This window comes from Ovis aries, chromosome 23 (genome assembly GCF_016772045.2).
Source record: "Ovis aries strain OAR_USU_Benz2616 breed Rambouillet chromosome 23, ARS-UI_Ramb_v3.0, whole genome shotgun sequence".
In the NCBI taxonomy this organism is placed as follows: domain Eukaryota; kingdom Metazoa; phylum Chordata; class Mammalia; order Artiodactyla; family Bovidae; genus Ovis; species Ovis aries.
The window spans coordinates 45,877,428-45,898,534 of NC_056076.1; the positions used below are offsets into that span (position 1 = coordinate 45,877,428).

At 43.5% G+C, this 21,107-nt stretch overlaps 1 long non-coding RNA gene across 1 annotated transcript; it reads right to left on the minus strand.

Annotated features, from left to right (window-relative positions):
- Positions 1 to 17,917: 17,917 nt before the first annotated feature.
- On the minus strand, positions 17,918 to 20,266 carry LOC121817771 (uncharacterized). The gene is made up of 2 exons (XR_006057831.2): positions 19,160 to 20,266; positions 17,918 to 18,554 (listed from the first exon to the last, which is right to left on the minus strand). It is a non-coding gene; the product is annotated as an uncharacterized LOC121817771 (long non-coding RNA).
- Positions 20,267 to 21,107: the final 841 nt, after the last annotated feature.

Here is a 21,107-nt window from a genome sequence, read left to right on the forward strand (position 1 = left end):
TCCTCATGTGTGCTCAGTTGCTTAGCCACATCCAGCTCTTTGTGACTTCATGGACTGTGGCCTGCTAGGCTCCTCTGTCCATCGAATTTTCTAGGCAAGAATACTGGAGTGGGATGCCATTTCCTATTCCAGGGAATCTTTCCAACTAAGGATCGAACCTGCATCTCTTGTGTCTCTTGCATTGGCAGACAGATTCTTTACCACTGGGAAGCTCCCCTCCTCACAGTTGGCACATAACGCTTTTTTGTTTTATAATCAGACTGTACATTAGGCAAAGTTTGTGTCTAGTGCCCTCTCAGCTCCTTGTCAATGCCTTCACCCAACACTCAGTACTCTCCCACTGCCACAACCCCTGCAGACACCCTCCCAGATCTCCCTCCCCAAGATACCCACCTTAGAATCCTTCTTATCTCCATCCTTCTTACCTCCCTTTCCCACTCTCCTGTTATCCTTCCCCTCTCTCCATTAAGGAGTCTTCCAGGTGTTTGTGCTTTAAAGGAAGACTTTGACAACCCCAAAGACACTCCAAGGTGGAGACTAAAAAGAGATAAATTTAAAGAGCATCTCTTGGAGAGGTTTAGGAGGAGAGAGCTTGAGCATTCAGCAGTCTCCCTAGTGTGTCTTCTCCATCTTCTGCCCATAGCCTCCTACACCAACCAGAAGAAAACCATCAATTTTACACCAGAAGTGAGAAGATGCCTACTCCCAGTCCCCTCCGTTAGCAGCAGGTTCTCATTAACACTTGAGAAAAAGTGAAAGTGAAAGTCACTCAGTCATGTCTGACTCTGTGACCCCCTGCACTATACAGTCCATGGAATTCTCCAGACCAGAATACTGGCATGGGTAGCCTTTCCTTTCTCCAGGGGATCTTCCCAACCCAGGACTTGAACCCAGGTCTTCCACATTGCAGGCAGATTCTTTACCAGCTGAAATCTAAAAAGGATTTGACACTTCCTTTCCTTTGAAGTCAGGGAGAGAGTCCATCAGGATAAATAAAATATTAATATTTTTCAGAGCCTCTAGGAAACATCAGTTTTTCCCTGGGAAAATTCTCTCTTCCAGCCCTGCTCTGATTATTAACTAAGAACCCATTGAAACTGAGATTACCTTCAGTTCTGCCTAACTGGCCTATGACTAAGCCATTGGCAGTGTCTAAACAGGCCTTCATGGCACCCCACTCCAGAACTCTTGCCTGGAAAATCCCATGGATGGAGGAGCCTAGTAGGCTGCAGTCTTTGGGGTCACGAAGAGTCGGACACAACTGAGTGACTTCACTTTCACTTTTCACTTTCATACATTGGAGAAGGAAATGGCAGCCCACTCCAGTGTTCTTGCCTGGAGAATCCCAGAGACGGGGGAGCCTGGTGGGCTGCTGTCTATGGGGTCGCACAGAGTCGGACACGACTGAAGCGACTTAGCAGCAGCAGCAGCAGCAAACAGGCCTTCGGAGAAGGCAATGACAACCCACTCCAGTACCCTTGCCTGGAAAATCCCATGGATGGAGGAGCCTTGTAGGCTGCAGTCCATGGGGTCCCAAAGAGTCTGACACGACTGAGCAACTTCACTTTCACTTTTCACTTTCATGCACTGGAGAAGGAAATGGCAATGCACTCCAGCGTTCTTGCCTGGAGAATCCCAGGGACGGGGGAGCCTGGTGGGCTTCCGTCTATGTGGTTGCACAGAGTTGGACACGACTGAAGTGACTTAGCAGCAGCAGCAGCAAACAGGCCTTAGTAAAATAAAAACGATCACCCTAGAAGATAAATGTCACGCTCCTATTGTGAGGCTGCCTGTAAAACCCCAGAGAGCTTCCTGCTTTCCAGCTTGGATCTCCTGCATCCACCCCAGGGCAGGTACCATTTCCCGCAGTGGCTCTGACGGAGCCCACAAAACTGCACTAATCCCTCTTTGTCCTAGGTGTCAGGTGTCACATCCAGTGGCCTTACCAGGGTCACTTGAAATACAAAGGAAGTACTGTATCTGCTAGAAAGGAGGAGGTTTCACCTGCCAGCACACACCTCCCACCCACCTGAGGCTCGCTCTACCCCCACCCTGGTCGTACCTCATCATTCCTCAGCTCACCCACTCCCCACCTGGAAAGGCACCCCTCCTGTCCACCCTGCCAATGGCTACTTATTTCTTCGAAGGTCATTTCAAGCCCCACCTCCTCTCTGAAACCTCTGTTGCCCACTTTAGTGACCCTTCCTTCCAAAACTTACACTGTAGATGGTAACATGTGTCTGGTTTGCGTGGTTCCTGGAGGCACCTCCCGAGACCGTGAAATAGAATGGAGGCTGAACTCTGCCCAGCAACTGTTTCGTGACATTAAGTTCCTGGAAGACAAGAGTGGTGCTGCCACGGGCCCAGCAAAGGGCAATGTAAATGGCAGACACGTGATAAATGCTTCCGACTAAAGAGAAAGGGGATGGTACCGTCCAGTCATTTGTTCACAATATAACCAGTAATATTAGTGGCTGTTATTAAGCCTGTGGTGGACTGCAGCGATCAGGACAGACCTGGGAGACGCCCTCCAAGCTGTAACAGTCTGAGAACTCCGCGAGCTTGAGAAACCGCCCTGGGGAAGGATGCTGCCTTAGCCGGGCGCCCGGAGGCCGGGAGGTGGGGACCCGGGGAGGGTGGAACCTCGGGGCGGGCAGCGGGCGGGAAGGAGGGGCCTCGAGCTGGCGAGGCCCGTCCCCGCCACGCCCTGCCCAGTCTGAAAAGTCGCTCTTACGGCCAAAGGACTCAGGCCCCGGCACTGAGCCATGCCAACCCCTGGCGCACAGGTCTGCGCGTGGAGCGACGGAGCGGGAGCCGGGCCCTAGGGCCCGGTCCTCCCAGCCCGGTGGTCACCGTCTGCAAGGCCGGTTTTCCCGGCGATCTGTCGGGAGTCACCCGCCGCGATGGTGGCTGAAAACCTGCCCGTTTAGATGCATTTTCTTAGGTTCAAACGTTGCCTTCCTTAGGGACCTTCTTAAAACTGAATTTTAGTATAAATTTTATATAACAGTATAATATTCTTTCCTAAATGGCTGAAAGAGGAACTCTGAGAAGAAAGCATTCTTGGGGCAGCGAGGAGGGCGCGGTGGGGAGGGCAGGGGGTGGTGCGGGAAGGCAGGGGTGCTTTGGTCGCTTGGCTAGTTGGCCTTACTTAGCTGTGTGGACTTGGGTCGTGCATTTCCCCCTCTAGGTCTAACGTGTTCATCTGGAAGGAAAAAAGAGCGAGAGATCGGACTAAATCAAACTGGCCCCCTTGACTTAAGAAATCAGAAACTCAGTGGTGAATCAAGCAAACTGTCTTTTAACAGGTCCTCCAAGAGATTTGACTGATGCTCAAGTTTGCGAACTGATGGACTAGATGACCTGCAGAGTCCCTTGGAGAGAGGACAGCTCATATGTCTTAGGACCTTAAGGCCCCTTCAGGCCCTTACTAATCTGGTGCTCATGAAACTGTCCAGTCCCTTAAGGCAACAGACCTACTCAGATACATAAAACTGCCAAAACTTTCCTTAAGGAGACTTATTCTTTGAAACTGTGCTTTATACCTTGTTCTTCCTTCTTCTGCTGTTGTCTGTCTCCTGTCTGTCCTTCAGGACTGTTTCAGTGATCACCTCCCCTAAGATGCCCTCCTAATACCTCGGTTTCCAGGTCAGGTGTCTCCCCTCTGTGCTCTTTCAGCACTTTAGAGATATCTCTGCTACATCACTTGCCACCTTTTTCTGGTCCCTGTCAACTAATTATTCATAACCTGAATGTTGAGAGTTATGTTATATTCAGTGGGGATTTTTAGAACCTCAAACCCAGGAGGCAGCATCTCAAGTAACCCTGAGAATTGCTGCAAGGAGTCAAAGGGGGAAGCCAGGATGTATAGGAGTTTTTCCACAAAAGGCAGGTTGTCTGAACATCAAAAGATTATTTTTAATTAAAACCAGACATCTCAGATCGAGGAATTTAGCATTTTTCTATATATGGGAAGGAGTAAGAGCCTGGGCTCACTGAAGTCATTCCTTTTATATGCACCTTCACTATCTGGGGCCAGTATTTTGTTTTCATATCCTGAGTTTCCTTGGGGTTCGCCACAGGGAGTGGCTGCAGTCTGATGGCTGCTAGACGGCAGGTATTCTTTTCCTTCTTGAGTTCCCTCGGGGCTCACAAGCTCAGCATAGACTGTGGCCACAACTGCTAGTGATTGTGACATCCTTTGTTTACTGATGTAGCAGGCAATATTTCATTTCTCATCCTCCAGAGACTAAGCTGGGCGTGGGCAGAAACTGGTTACTTCTGCACACTCACTGCCTGACCCAATGCCAGGCATATAGTATATTTCAGTAAACATTGCGTGCATGAGTGAATGGATGACTTAAATCCTGATGCCAGCTACCTGAGGGCTCAGAGAATGACTTTTAATTCTTATTAATCTCTCATCATTGAGTGTTTAATGCTCATGATATAAATACCCAGTAAATGTTTAATCAATGCTTTATGCCAAATTTATAATCCAAGTACTTTCACATCTGTTAGCCCATTTGAGGCTCTTAACAATTTCATGAATTAGGCTACACAGTTACTCTTTTAATCATTTTACAGCTGAGAAAAAGACTCGGATATTAAATGTCTTTCTTTGGTTACCTATTTCTGCAAATATTATTTATTTAGTGTCTCCTCCGCATAGAGAATTGCAATAAACAATGGGAGATACAAAAGTTATTAAGGACATGATCCTTGTGTTGCAGGAAGGGGGACCCCTTCCAGGGCCCAAAACTGGGCTCTTGTCTAACACTCAGAAATGAATTGTCCGAGGAGACGCATGTGCTGACAAAGCAAGAGATTTTATTGGGAATGGGCACCCAGGTGGAGAGCAGTAGGGGAAGGGAGCACAGGAGAACTGCTCTGCCATGTGGCTCACAGTCTTGGGTTTTATGGTGATGGGATTAGTTTCCGGGTGGTCTTTGGCCAATCATTCTAATTCAGAGTCTTTCCTGGCGGTGCACACATCGCTCAGCCAAGATGGATGCTAGTGAGAGGGATTCTGGGACGTGAACGGACGCGTGGTGTCTCCTTTCAACCTTTCCCAAACTCTTCTGGTTGGTGGTGCCTTATTAGTTCCATATTCATTATCAGGATCTCCTGTCATGAAACAACTCATGCAAATGGTTACTATGGTGCCTGGCCAGGGTGGGCGGTCTCAATCAGTGTGCTTCCCCTAACACACACACATATATAGGGTCATCATTACCATCTTTCTAAATTCCGTAAGAAAATCTGTTTTAGTTTGTCTTCCATAATAGATGATTTCCTCAAAAATCTAGTGATGCATGTGAAATAGGAACCCAAGTTCTTATTTGCAGAGCCAAAGAATGAACTACAAAAACAGGAAAATACTCATAGCAGCAAGCAAATAGGATTTATTAATGAGAAAGAAGGTACAAACTCTCAACACAGACACTGAGAAGGGGTAAAGGTCCCACCAAAACGAAGGAATTATAGCAGTTTTATATCTTTCAGTTCAGTTCGGTCGCTCAGTTGTGTCCGATTCTTTGTGACCCCATGAATCGCAGCATGCCAGGCCTCCCTGTCCATCACCAACTCCTGGAGTTCACTCACACTCACTTCCATCGAGTCACTGATAAAACACAGCCATCTCATCCTCTCTCGTCCCCTTCTCCTCCTGCCCACAATCCCTCCCAGCATCAGAGTCTTTTCCAATGAGTCAACTCTTCGCATGAGGTGGCCAAAGTACGGGAGTTTCAGCTTTAGCATCATTCCTTCCAAAGAAATCCCAGGGTTGATCTTCTTAAGAATGGATTGGTTGGATCTCTTTGAAGTCGAAGGGACTCTCAAGAGTCTTCTCCAACACCACAGTTTAAAAGCATCAATTCTTCAGCATTCAGCCTTCTTACAGTCCAACTCTCACATCCATACATAACCACAGGAAAAACCATAGCCTGGACTAGACGGACCTTAGTTGGCAAAGTAATGTCTCTGCTTATGAACATGCTATCTAGGTTGGTCATAACTTTTCTTCCAAGGAGTAAGTGTCTTAATTTCATGGCTGCAGTCACCATCTGCAGTGATTTGGGAGCCCCCAAAAATAAAGTCTGACACTGTTTCCACTGTTTCCCCATCTGTTTCCCATGAAGCGATGGGACCGGATGCCATGATCTTCATTTTCTGAATGTTGAGCTTTAAGCCAACTTTTTCACTCTCCTCTTTCACTTTCATCAAGTGGCTTTTGAGTTCCTCTTCACTTTCTGCCATAAGGGTGGTGTCATCTGCATATCTGAGGTGATTGATATTTCTCCCAGCAATCTTGATTCCAGCTTGTGTTTCTTCCAGTCCAGCGTTTCTCATGATGAACTCTGCATAGAAGTTAAATAAGCAGGGTGACAATATACAGCCTTGATGGACTCCTTTTCCTATTTGGAACCAGTTTGTTATTCCATGTCCAGTTTTAACTGTTGCTTCCTGACCTGCATACAGATTTCTCAAGAGGTAGGTCAGATGGTCTGGTATTCCCATCTCTCTCAGAATTTTCCACAGTTTATTGTGATCCACACAGTCAAAGGCTTTGGCATAGTCAATAAAGCAAAAATAGATGTTTTTCTGGAACTCTTTTGTTGTTTCCATGATCCAGCGGATGTTGGCAATTTGATCTCTGGTTCCTCTGCCTTTTCTAAAACCAGCTTGAACATCTGGAAGTCCACAGTTCACCTATTGCTGAAGCCTGGCTTGGAGAATTTTGAGCATTACTTTACTAGCATGTGAGATGAGTGCAATTGTGCAGTAGTTTGAGGATTCTTTGGCATTGCTTTTCTTTGGGATTGGAATGAAAACTGACCTTTTCCAGTCCTGTGGCCGCTGCTGAGTTTTCCAAATTTGCTGGCATATTGAGTGCAGCACTTTCACAGCATCATCTTTCAGGATTTGAAATAGCTTCACTGGAATTCCATCGCCTCCACTAGCTTTGTTCATAGTGATGCTTTCTAAGGCCCACTTGACTTCACATTCCAGAATGTCTGGCTCTAGATGAGTGATCACACCATCATGATTATCTGGGTCGTGAAGATCATTTTTGTAGAGTTCTTCTGTGTATTCTTGCCACCTCTTCTTAATATCTTCTGCTTCTGTTAGGTCCAGATCATTTCTGTCCTTTATCGAGCCCATCTTTGCATGAAATATTCTCTTGGTATCTCTAATTTTCTTGAAGAGATCTCTAGTCTTTCCCATTCTGTTGTTTTCCTCTATTTCTTTGCATTGATCGCTGAAGAAGGCTTTCTTATCTCTTCTTGCTATTCTTTGGAACTCTGCATTCAGATGCTTATATCTTTCCTTTTCTCCTTTGTTTTTCACCTCTCTTCACAGCTATTTGTAAGGCCTCCATTTTGCTTTTTTGCATTTCTTTTCCATGGGGATGGTCTTGATCCCTGTCTCCTGTACAATGTCATGAACCTCATTCCAGAGTTCATCAGGCACTCTATCTATCAGATCTAGGCCCTTAAATCTATTTCTCACTTCCACTGTATAATCATAAGGGATTTGATTTAGGTCATACCTGAATGGTCTAGCGGTTTTCCCTACTTTCTTCAATGTAAGTCTGAATTTGGCAATAAGGAGTTCATGATCTGAGCCACAGTCAGCTCCTGGTCTTGTTTTTGCTGACTGTATAGAGCTTCTCCATCTTCGGCTGCAAAGAATATAATCAATCTGATTTCAGTGTTGACCATCTGATGATGTCCATGTGTAGAGTCTTCTCTTGTGTTGTTGGAAGAGGGTATTTGCTATGACCAGTGCATTTTCTTGGCAAAACTCTATTAGTCTTTTCCCTGCTTCATTCTGCATTCCAGGGCCAAATTTGCCTTTTACTCCAGGTGTTTCTTGACTTCCTACTTTTGCATTCCAGTCCCCTAAAATGAAAAGGACATCTTTTTGGGTGTTAGTTCTAAAAAGTCTTGTAGGTCTTCATAAAACCATTCAACTTCAACTTCTTCAGCATTACTGGTTGCGGTATAGACTTGGATTACCGTGATATTGAATGGTTTGCCTTGGAGACGAACAGAGATCATTCTGTCGTTTTTGAGATTGCATCCAAGTACTGCATTTCAGACTCTTGTTGACCATGGTGGCTATTCTATTTCTTCTGAGGGATTCCTGCCCGCAGTAGTAGATATAATGGTCATCTGAGTTAAATTCACCCATTCCAGTCCATTTTAGTTCGCTGATTCCTAGAATGTCGACATTCACCCTTGCCATCTCTTGTTTGACCACTTGTAATTTGCCTTGATTCATGAACCTGACATTCCAGGTTCCTATGCAATATTGCTCTTTACAGCATCGGATCTTGCTTCTATCACCAGTCACATCCACAGCTGGGTATTTTTTTTGCTTTGGCAGCGCAGGAGGCTGCGACCAGTGCACCAAGCGTGGCCAAGAGGAGCTACCCAACATCTGAGGTCAGGGGCAGAAGCTGGGAAGACCCCATGCCTGAAGGGCAGCGGCCAAGAGGAGTTACCCCACATCCAAGGTCAGGGGCAGCGGCCGGAAGGAGCTACCCCACGTCCAAGGCCAGGGGCAGCGGCCAAGATGAGCTACCCCGCAAGAGTTTATATCTTTACCAGTATTAATCTGTACACTTTTGGTTGGCTCCTGTCCTTAAAATACATCATTTTTAACCAATCAGTTTAAAGGTCAAGATGCTTAACTTAACATCTTTATGGCTTTTCTTGATCTTCGGATTAAGTCACCACCCTTTTTTATGTCCCCTGGCCATTTTACAAAGGACCAGATGTATGGGCTAAAGATTAATCATCATCAGTTATTTTTCCTTCAGGCATATGAAAGAAAAGTTAATTACTGCCCATCCCTGGATCTGAGTGCTGATAATTTATCAGACCAAGGATACATTCCAGGAATTCAGGACAAAGGTATAGCTTTAGGCTAATGAAGATGTTTGTTGAAAACAAGACCAGATTTCAGAGTCCTATGCTGATTGCCTAGCAATTTCTACCTCAATCAGTTGTCTGCTGGATTAAAAGGGAATTTAATGCTCCACTGTGTGGGTAGGACTTGTTGACTGTGTTCTTCACTGTAGGATAATATGGGTGGACTGTTGCACTGCCACTGTCTTCATATAGTTCATATTGAATTGGGGATACTCTTCAGAAAAATATCTTGTGGTTTCTTTCTTGGGTCATAGGCCTGGCTCCCAGTTTTATTAATTCAATGCTTCTTTCAACTTTTAAAAAGTCACAATATGCAGTTTTTTCTACCATAAACTAGTGAAAAATCAACGAAGCTGCTGTGCCCAGAGTGACTGCTCCAGGGGCTGTAGATATCCAGATACCCTGTGGCCATCTCATGCGCATGTGAGCATGTTAAGAATTATTTCTTCCTCTTCTTAAAGAAATGTGTTTTTCCCCCTGACTCCATCTAGAACCAATGCCCAGGCAGTCACGTAACTGTCCTTGCTCATCCAGGAGTATGTTTTTCTTGTAGGCAGGCATGTCTAACATGACCCCCACTCTGCTTTTTCCCCAGCTTTCACCCTCCTCTGCTCCCCCACCCATATGCCTTAGGCCCTAGGGATTGGCAGATATGGGGTAAACCCCAGTTCCAGTGCTTTCTTAACTCTCTTATTTGCATTTTCTAATCCTCTTTCAAGGAACCTTGTATTCTAACAAGTGAGAAAACTGGCATGCAAGAAGAGATGGGTGGAAGGATGTGCTGAGTGGAAGAAATGGCTCTAAATTGCTCAGAAAGATGAGGTGTGAATGGCTGCCTCTCAGGAGGTGGGTTTGCCGTGTCTGGGCAATTTGCAGCTTGAGGGAGGTTTTCCTTTATCTGAACTGAAGTCTGCTTCTCCTAACCTCAGCTTCGCCCTCAGGGCCATGTTGAGTAAATCCAGCCTAGCACATTTTGAAAACATTTGTAGTCAGCTGGTGGTGGTTTGCTTTGGGCTGCCTCTCATTCTTTTCTCTATTTGAGAGAATTCCTCAGTTTGTGGGACTTAGTGGGAAGTTAGGAGTTAGGAAAAGTTCCTTTCTTTTCCATCATGGCATCTGAAATGTGCACCCTAGAGCCTATACTCCACAGGCGAAGCCACCACAAGGAGAACCCACATACTGCAACTAGAGGGTAGTAAGTCCACTGTCCACAACTAGAGAAAGCCTGTGCACAGCAATGAGGACAGCACAGCCAACATAACCAAATAAATATATTTTTTAAAGAGATAGCAATGAGACCTACATCCAAGAGTCATCGCAAGAAAAAACAAGAAAGGTTAGAACCAACTAGGTCCAAGATGGCACATGGGCTTATTTCACTAGGCCTTTAGCCTCAGTATATGTTCATTGTAATACATCAGCACGCTAAGTGACACCCATAGGCACCATGACAGTTCCAAGGCTGACCACAAACGGTCAGAAAGTGGATGGGGGGCCCAATTCCTGGAAATCCCTGCCCCTTCTCCAAAACAGTTGGAATAATCCTCCCACTCACTAGCCTATGAGATTACCCACTCCCATAAAAACTGACAACCCAATCCCCTGGGGTCTCTTGCCTTCTGAGATGGCCCACACTCACTCTATGGAGGGAGTATCTCCCTGAATAAACCTTTTCACTTTACTATGGCTCAGTCTTGGATTCTTTCCCGTGTGAAGTCAAAAACTCACACTTGGCAGCCATCCCAGGGTCTCATCTGAGACCTGGGATGTGACTGTCCCCTTGTTGCTTGCCAGAAACTTGGCTTTCTCTGCCCACCGAAGCTTAATAAAAAATACAGAGCCAGAATTTGGAGGAAATAGAAAGGTGGTTTTATTCTCAGTTGGTGGAGAGGGGAACACAGTAGGTTCATGGCTCAAGAACTGTTCCGGCCTCCTCCATGAGGAGTCTAGTGGCTTATATAAGATGAGGGCTCACAGTCAGGAGTCGGTGATGAGGAACAAAGATGTTAGGATCTTGATTTCTTCCTCTTCAGTTCAGTTCAGTTCAGTTCAGTCGCTCAGTCGTGTCCGACTCTTTGCGACCCCATGAATTGCAGCACACCAGGCCTCCCTGTCCATCACCAACTCCCGGAGTTCACTCACACTCACATCCATCGAGTCAGTGATGCCATCCAACCATCTCATCCTCTGTCATCCCCTTCTCCTCCTGCCCCCAATCCTTCCCAGCATCAGAGTCTTTTCCAATGAGTCAACTCTTCACATTAGGTGGCCAAAGTACTGGAGTTTCAGCTTTAGCATCAGTCCTTCCAAAGAACACCAGGGCTGATCTCCTTTAGGATGGACTGGTTGGATCTCCTTGCAGTCCAAGGGACTCTCAAGAGTTTTATCCAACACCACAGTTCAAAAGCATCAATTCTTCGGCTCTCAGTTTTCTTCACAGTCCAACTCTCGCATCCATACATGACCACTGGAAAAACCATAGCCTTGACTAGACGGACCTTTGTACACTGATTGTTTCAAAGGCCGTGCTAGGCTGGCATCAGTAACCCAGTGATGGAGTCTGGCGGTTCAGTGGCTCTGCATCTTTCTTTCTGATACTTAAAAAGAAGAACTGTAACGTGAATGGTACAGTGAAAAGGAAAAAAGAGGAACGCATTTTTTTCTCTCCCTTCCCTGAGAACAAAGAAGATAAAAAGAATAGCGAGCAGGCCTGAATATTCCTAGTAATTTTTTTACTTTAACTGCTCATAACTCTGCATGTCTGTATCTAAGTCTGCTTTTCTTCCCCTTAACTCTGCAGGAGATATATTTCGCACCTATTTGTTGCAGAGAAGAAGCCAATTCAGACTCCATGTGGAAAACTGTTTCTTTGACTTGTTTTCTTTGCTTTTGTTATTATAATCATACTTAATAGCTTGCCTCAGAAGACCTGTCTGCATCTTTTGTGCTTTGGTGTTAGAAAACTTATAAAAATGGGAAATATTTCATCTATTCTGAAGGAAAGCTCTTTAGGGCATACATTAGATACGTTAAAATCAGAAAAGCAATAGTCTCTTAATGGCTCACAATTACAATCTGGCAATCAGAAGCACTTTACAAAGAAGGGGGCTCCCTTGGACTTGAGGCATCCAATTCTAAAGTCCCCTACAGGAGTCCCAGGTAACTTTGACAGTGGGGAACAAGCTGATGGACTCTCTAATAGATGTCACTCTTCTTTGTAAACTAAATGTTTAAATGATCTTTTTCCCAGAATAACTTGACATCAGGGTCGCACTGGGGCCTTTTTGACCTTGGCCAATCTGGGGAGCTTTGGCTCCCATCTGGGAGGTTTCAGCTCCAATTTGGGGTGTTCTCCCTGTGAAGAGAATGTGGGCCTAGTGGCTTAGTCATGTCTGACCCTTTGCGGCTCCATGGAAGAGCCCTCCAGGCTCCTCTGTCCATGGAATTTCCCAGGCAAGTATACTGGAATGGGTTGCTGCTCCACTGTGAAGGAAAACTCCATTATAAGGTGTTTTGAAGAGAGGCCACTGGTCTAATTGGACTGGGAATTCGTGTTAATGTGACCTTCCGGCTGACTAGGTTTTGGTTTATTCTGGTAACTTTGGTAATACACAGACAGCTGGTACTAATTGCTTCCTCTAAGATTTTCTCTATGTTTTTCTCATTTCTTTCTCCTCGAACCCTCTGCAAACAGGTGAGTGGCTGTGAAAGGGATTGAGGGACTCTGGCCAGAGTTACTCTCTGGTGTGTTCCAAAGGCCCACAGCCTACTGTTTCTCAGTAGCTGCTACAAAAATGGGTGAGAGCTCTCCTTTCCTCTTCCTCCCTTAAGTTGAGATCCAGACCAGTGGGATTACAAGGCAGATTCCACAGTCTGTCTTCCCTGTCTTTCCCGTTGCCTTTGCCTCTTTCCTCCTTGGTCCAGGTTGGTTTGCAGGAGCCTGGGTGTTGCCTGTGGTCCATCCTGAGTGGCCTTCTCCTTTACGATAGAGGAGGAAGCAGTGAGGCTTTCCAGCATAGGTGGATGGGTGTCTCAGTCCTTGTTGGGGAGCCTACCCAATTCTTTTGGAAAAGGAAGGAAAATCAAAGCTGTCCTTGCTTTACAAAGGTAGTCTTTACAGGACCAGAAAGGTGGTTTCAAAAATCCTTTCACCATTCCTAAAACCTTCCCTGTTCATTTTATGAAGCTTGCAAATATTAAAGCAACAGTTAGAAACTGGACATGGAACAACGGACCAATTCAAAATCGGGAAAGGAGTACATCAAGGCTGCATATTGTCACTCTGCTTATTTAACTTATACGCAGAGTACATTATGTGAAATGCTGGGCTGGATGAAGCCCAAGCTGGAATCAAGATTGCCAGGAGAAATATCAATAACATCACATATGCAGATGACACCACACTAATGGCAGAAAGCAAAGAGGAACTAAACAGTCTCTTGATGAAAGTGAGAAAGGAGAGCAAAAAAGCTGGCTTAAAACTCAACACTCAAAAAACAAAGATCATGGCATACAGTACCATCACTTCATGGCAAATAGATGGGGGAAAATGGAAACAGTGATAGACTTTATTTTCTTGGGCTCCAAAATCACTATAGATGGTGATGGCAGTCGTGAAATTAAAGGACACTTGCTCCTTGGAAGAAAAGCTATGACAAACCTAGATAGCATATTAAAACCATAAAGAAGCCTAAGTGCCAAAGAATTGATGCTTTCTAATTGTGGTGCAGCAGAAGACTCTTAAGAGTCCCTTGAACTACAAGGAGATCAAACCACTCAATCCTAAAGGAAATCAACTCTGAATATTCATTGGAAGGACTGATGCTGAAGATGAAGCTCCTTTGGCCACCTAATGTAAAGAGCTGACTCGTTAGAAAAGATCCTGATGCTGGGAAAGATTAAAGGCAGGAGTAGAAGGAGGTGACAGAGGAAGAGATGGTTGGATAGTACCATCGATTCAACAGATAAAAGTTTCAGCAAACTCTGGGAGTGGTGAAGGACGGGGAAGCCTGGCATATTGTAGTCAATGGGGTCCCAAAAAGTTGGACATGGTCCATGGGGTCGCTGAAAGTTGGACGTGACTCAGTGACTTCACTTTCACTTTTCACTTTCATGCATTGAAGAAGGAAATGGCAACCCACTCCAGTGTTCTTGCCTGGAGAATCCCAGGGACGGGGGAGCCTGGTGGGCTGCCGTCTATGGGGTCGCACAGAGTCGGACACGACTGAAGCGACTTAGCAGCAACTTAGCAGAAGGGAGTGAAAAGCAACAATGAAATATTAAACAAAGAGAAACAAAGACATCCTAGGAAGAATTTGCCTGCATCTTTGAGATGCAAATATTCTAGGTGGTCTTCTCAGAAAACTTATCTCTGCTGTCTTTTTGAAATGCAAGTTTTAGAGAGGGTGAAGAAATTTAGAAGTTGGCTTGCCCAAGGTAATTAGAAATTGCTTTTCCTGCAAATATTAATTATTTAGCCATTTAGCCAAGTGAGCCTGACTTGTTTCATCTGTGAGAACCCCAACTTTAATCCAACTTTTTTGTGAACTGATGGGTTTTACATTGCGGTACCTGACTCAGAACTGAAATCTTGAAATAAGAACTGAGGCCTCACTGTTGGTGTGTTTATATGTATATGTATTTGGATAACATTGCCATGGTTGATTAGTAAAAGAACTCTATTTAATTGGCTTAAATCATAGCAATAAGTGCTTACAAACCAAACAATTCTAAATACAAAAAAGAAAATCAAGTTAAATGAGTTTCAAGTTCATAAGAACTGGGAAATATTTAATATTAAATTAGTACCTGGTATTAATCTTTGCTTGTTGTCTAATTATAATAATAGAGCTATGTCTTGAGTCATCAACATATTAAATATAATATTAAGTATAATACCTTCATTGCCTCTAGGTTTAACATAAATAAGGTATTATACCTGTTACAAATTTTTCAGCAAGAAAAGTACCTCAATGTGGAAAACCTTTAAGGAAACTAAGATATGTGTTTTCAGTAGATGTGAGGCATAAAAAAAATACTGAGAGTTTTGTGTGTGGTTGGGAGTTACTATGTTTAAGATTAATTGAGCAAATTTTTAAAAATAAGAGGCTGTAAAATTTAAAGTTGACTTTTTTCTGTTAAAACAGACAAGTTTTCTGAAGATGCTAAACTGCCTTTGTAACAGATTTCAAGTTTATTTACCTCAGTTAGTAAAGAATCTGCCTGCAATACAGGAGACCCCAGGTCAATTCCTGAGGCAGGAAGATCTGTGGGAGAAGGGATAGGCTACCCACTCCAGTATTCTTGGGCTTCCCTTGTGGCTCAGCTGGTAAAGGATCCTGCAATGCGGGAGACCTGGGTTCAATCCCTGGGTTGGGATAATCCCCTGGAGAAGGGAAAGGTATTCTGACCTGGAGAATTCCATGGACTGTATGGTCTGTGGGGTCACAAGGAGTTGGACCCGACTGGGTGACTTTCACTCTCACTTTTCAAACAATCTGTATTTGCTTTTGAAATCTTTCATTGTCACTTTATTTTTTTGTTTTTTTTATTAATTAATTTTTATTGGAGAATAGTTGCTTTACAATGTTGCATTAGTTTCCACCATACAGCAAAGCAAAATCAACTCTACATGTACATATATCCCTTCTTTGGGGGAGATTTCCTTCCCGTTTAGGTCACCACAGAGCACAGAGTTCCTTGAGCTAAACAGTAGGTGATTGTCACTTTAAAAAAATATTTTATTTTGGTGTTCCTTTGACAGGGCTTCCCAAATCAAATTATAATAAGGTTCCTCTGACCTCTAGCTAACTTTGGGGTGCTTGAGAGGATCCCTGAGGTACCCCAAAAGGAGATATTAAACTAATCAGGTTCATTTGGTAAATTAAACTAAAAGGGAGGTGTTGTCAAATGAGTAGTAAATTTTAAGTTATATGGCTCAGTTCAGTTCAGTTCAGTCGCTCAGTCGTGTCCGACTCTTTGCCACCCCATGAATCGCAGCACGCCAGGCCTCCCTGTGCATCACCGACTCCCGGAGTTCACTCAGACTCACATCCATCGAGTCAGTGATGCCATCCAGCCATCTCATCCTCGGTCACCCCCTTCTCCTCCTGCCCACAATCCCTCCCAGCATCAAAGTCTTTTCCAATGAGTCAACTCTTCGCATGAGGTGGCCAAAGTACTGGAGTTTCAGCTTTAGCCATCATTCCCTCCAAAGAAATCCCAGGGTTGACTCCTTCAGAATGGACTGGTTGGATCTCCTTGCAGTCCAAGGGACTCTCAAGAGTCTTCTCCAACACCACAGTTCAAAAGCATCAATTCTTCAGCACTCAGCTTTCTTCACAGTCCAATTCTCACATCCATACATAAATGGTACGATATTATAGAGATTATGTTGAGTTCTTAAGAATCTGATATGTTCTTGTAGAATATTATCAGCCATAATTTTAGTTATCTGAAGGTGTTTTACATCACAGAAATAATCAGTTTGTTTTGTCAATTGCATTGTAATCAGATTTGAACTTGCCTTCTTTAAGTCTTTTGTTAATATAGACAGTTTTGGTTTCACTCTGATGCCATGAAAAAATGCCTCCTCTTCAAGGACTTTTGGATAAATACAAGTTTCTGACTTACAGAACATAATACTGAACTGAGAAAAATTGAAGAATTCTAATGAGAAACCTGATGACTTCATTAACCTGTTAACAAAAAGGATTATTTACATAGAACTAAACAAACTGGCAATGGCACCCCACTCCAGTACTCTTGCCTGGAAAATCCCATGGATGGAGAAGCCTGGTAGGCTGCAGTCCATGGGGTCACTAAGAGTCGGACACGACTGAGTAACTTCACTTTCCCTTTTCATTTTCATGCATTGGAGAAGGAAATGGCAACCCACTCCAGTGTTCTTGCCTGGAGAATCCCAGGGACGGGGAAGCCTGGTGGGCTGCCATCTATGGGGTCGCACAGAGTCAGACTTCAGCTTCAATTAATTATGACTTGCAATAGTTTGGTAGATTATGCTTTTTGAAACCTTTATCTTTTTCTCTCTACCTGGTTGACTCTTCCAGAGACATATGTTTATCTCAAAGATTAATCTCTTCATAAGTGTGCATGACCAGTACAGTGAAACTGCTGATAGCTCATTAAATCAGTTATGGCTCCTGTGGTCACTTGATTATTGTAATGGGATAACAACTAGTTATCATAATCATTGTTTAAATTTGTCCTTTGTTTTCAAATTGGGCTTGTGTCTCCCTGCTGCACTATGTCACTGTCTTAATTAGTTATATCTTGCTTAATTTATATGATTGTTGTCTCTTTCAGTAACCAATGCATTATCAGGCCTCCAACAAAACTTCTATGGCTAAACATTTGAGAAAATCACATTTGTAACATAAAATAATTGCCATAGTGTAATTCTAGGTATAGGAAGAAGCAACAAGGGAAAATATCTCCTGGATAGAGTTAGAATCCAGAGAATTTTTAATTATTGATGAGCCCTAGTCCAAAACGTAATACTTGGAGTGACATAGCAAGATTTATTTTACCTGAACTGAGATGAGCCTCCCAGAACCATGACAAAAGTTGATCATGAAATGTCTACCAAATATTGGTCAAATTCAGGTTCAAGAGGCGAAGGCCTGAGGAATGGAATCAGCAATTGCAGCCCTTCAATGTGAGCCAGTGAACCCCAAGAAAGGGGAATGCCTGTCATGTTGCAGTCCATGGGGTCACAAAGAGCTGGACACAACTTAGCAACTAAACAACAGCAAAGGTGGAACTTGAGCGTAAAGAACACTTTTTTTTTTAATAAAAAGGCTTGTTTCCTTATTTATCTTATAAATTATGTCCATGTTTAAAATAAATAAAATTTGTCAATATTTTTACCTTGATAAAAATTACTACTCAATTATAAATTTTGAAATATAATTTTTTTTGTTTGTTTGTTTTTTAATTATATAGACAAGATTTATTTATACCATAAATATTTCAACAAATTCCACTTTCTACGATGAGTTCAATCTTCACAAAAGTAGGATGAACAGCACCTGTTTCCACTAGGATCCATAGAGCGTGAAAATCTTAATGATGACCACCAGAAAGGTCAGCACGGTTGATATCACAGATTTTTCAGTGTTCCAATACAAGTTCTACCCAAATCCATAAAGAAAGACATACGCATAGGAAACTACAAATTGAAAGCAAGTCTATTGAGATAAATATTGGACGTCAATTGTATGAATCTTTAAGGCATAACTGCAGACATTCTTCAGACATTCTTCAAATTCATAGAATGACAACAAAGTATGGCTACGTACAATCCATTCGGTTTTATAAACCACTCATGAATAACCTCACAAGCCATTTGAAACCAGATGACAATTTCAAATAGCTTTGATCTACAAACAAGGCTGTAAGACAGAAAGTTAAAATCGAAATACATGAAGTAAATCCTCAATAGATATGAAAACATCCCATGGTAGTGAAGTCAATTAGCATTAGTTATTAGGGCTTTCATGCACAGACTCATCTCTGATCGATGTGATCCCAATTCATATTTGGCAAAAAATACGAAAGCTGATCTTAACAGTCATATTATTTTTCTTTGTACCCCTGGTGCCACGGTCATCTCCATATATCTTGTGGGTGAGGGGTCTGCTGCCATTCCTTTCTCTAATGAGTAGACTGCTAGTAGCTAGATAACATCCAGCCAAAGATGAGTAGGGGGGCACTCTTTCTGCCCCCTTCTGATGTCTATGTCAGAAGCTTTCTCTCTTTTATACTTTAATAAAACGTTGGGACACAAAAGCTCTGACTGATCAAGCCTCATCACTGGCCCCGGGTTGAATTCTTCCTCTAAGGAGCCCAAGAATTCAAGCATCTTTCATGGTTAGACAACAACCTTTCCAAACAATGGTCTTTTCAAAAAAAAAAATGATGATAAGTGATGAGTATGCATATGTCTACGAATGAAATGGGACCTATATGTCAAACCACATAAAAATATATCTTCCCTCAACATACATATAACACAACCAGGCCTTCACATGCATCGATTCTCCAACTATCAAGTCATACAAATATGGATGTAAAATATCACAATACATTCCAAAGTTTAAAAGTGATGGATATTGACTTTCGCCCGCTGGTGCTTCTTTTATGTCATCTCCATTATATTAGCTATGACAACGAATCATGTGCTGTGCGAAGTCACTTACATTGTGTCCAACTCCTTGGGATCATATGGACTAGGCCCCACCAGGCTCCTCTCTCCATGAGATTCTCTAGGCAAAGATACTGGAGGGGGTTGCCATGCTCTCCCTCAGGAGATCTTCCTGCCCCAGGGATGGAATCCATACCTCCCATGTCTCCTGCATGGGTATGTTCTGCATGTTCTTTACCACTAGAACCACCTGGGAAGCCCCAAGACACATGAACATCAGTGGATTTGGGGATCCACGGGGCATATACAGAACCATTCCTCCAACAAAACTGAAGAATGACTTTAAAATCTCAAACAAAACATGAGTATATGTGTTCACAAACTTCATGGAGCAAGGGTTTCTTCGATCTGAAAACTGGCATCGATGAAGGACTGTGTGAAGAATACTTCAAAGTCTATTTGGCAAACACAGCCTACGTTGGCTATATTTAGTCCTCAGTTGAATGGAATGTCATGAGTACTGGTCATTTCAAATAAGTAGCCTATGACGCTGTTTACACTTATTGGGACGCGTGGTATACCACATTCACACATTTCAGTAGCATTGGTGCAAAAATGATACATTTCTCAGGGGAAGCTTCTACATGGACTCCTGGGATCAGAGCTCTAACTCATACACACATACTTTTCCTTTTAAAATGATCCTGCATGATAAGCAAACAAAACACTGGATGAACACCTAGACGGTGAGCTCTGTACTAAATGATTTTAAAGCCAGTAGATGGAATGAGCTGATGAGGAAGACTACAAACGAGTCATCTTCTTCAACTTGGTCAAACTGCTCATAGTCATACAAGTGAATGAAAAGTTGAGCCTGTTGTCATTAAATCCAGATGAAGTTCAAGGGAAGCTGCGATGCTCACTGCCCGTGAAGGAGTCCACGTGGAATGAAGAAGTAGTGTGGGAAGTCTATTAGTAACCACCATGTCTTGGGTCCTCTGGATGACCTACTGTGGCCCACAGCCCTGCGCTCTGCTCGCTGGATGCCAATCGACGGGGACCCAGGAGCCCATGAAACGAGCATTCCCAGCTGCAATGGCAAGCCCTGAGAGCACAACTGGGAAGCCTGGCCCCTGACGCGCCGCCATGTTCATCCCGCCCCAGACCCGCTCACGTGAGCCGCGCTCCTGACCAGCCACCCAGGCTCGCCCCGCCAAAATATAATTTAAAACAAACATTTACAACATAGGAATGAAATACTAGAACAATCCAAATGTTACCAATAGAATGCCATACATCACTGAAAATGAATGAACTACAGCTAGTATATCCACGTGGATAAAGCTTAATAACAAAATATTAAGCACAAAAAGTAACAAAGTATGTATACTGTATAATTCCATTTGTATAAACATCAGAACTAAAGTCTTAATTTATGGCGAATGCATAGGTGGTAAAATCAAAACCAAGGGAATGATTAACAGAAAATTCAGGACAATGGTTATCTCTTGCAAGGAGAGAAGATGTGATCAAGGAGCAACCAAGTGACTATTTAATAACGTTTATTGCTAAGCAAGGTTGTATTACCAAGCATTTGTTTCACTGTGTGTGTGTGTGTGTGTGTGTGTGTGTGTGTGTGTGTTTAACTGTGAAATACTTTCACACAGTCTTTTGTGTTCCAGTTATGTATTGCTTCTTAACAAGTTACCGAAAATTTAGTGTCTTAAAACAAAGATTTAAGATTTTCTTTGGATTGTACTTGTTGACCAGGCTCAGCTGGGAGATTCTTCTGCTCTCTGAGGTGTTGCCTGGGGTCACTCTTGAGTCTGTGTTTAGCCAGGAGGTTGGCTGGGGCTAGGAACATCTAAAACAGCTTAACTCACAGGTCTGGAACCTCAGCTGAAATGACTGGCAAGGCTGGGGACTGACTAAGCCTCCCTCTGTCTACATAGTCTCTGTCCCTTCTGTAGTCCACCCCAAGCTCCTTTAACTGGCAGCTGGCT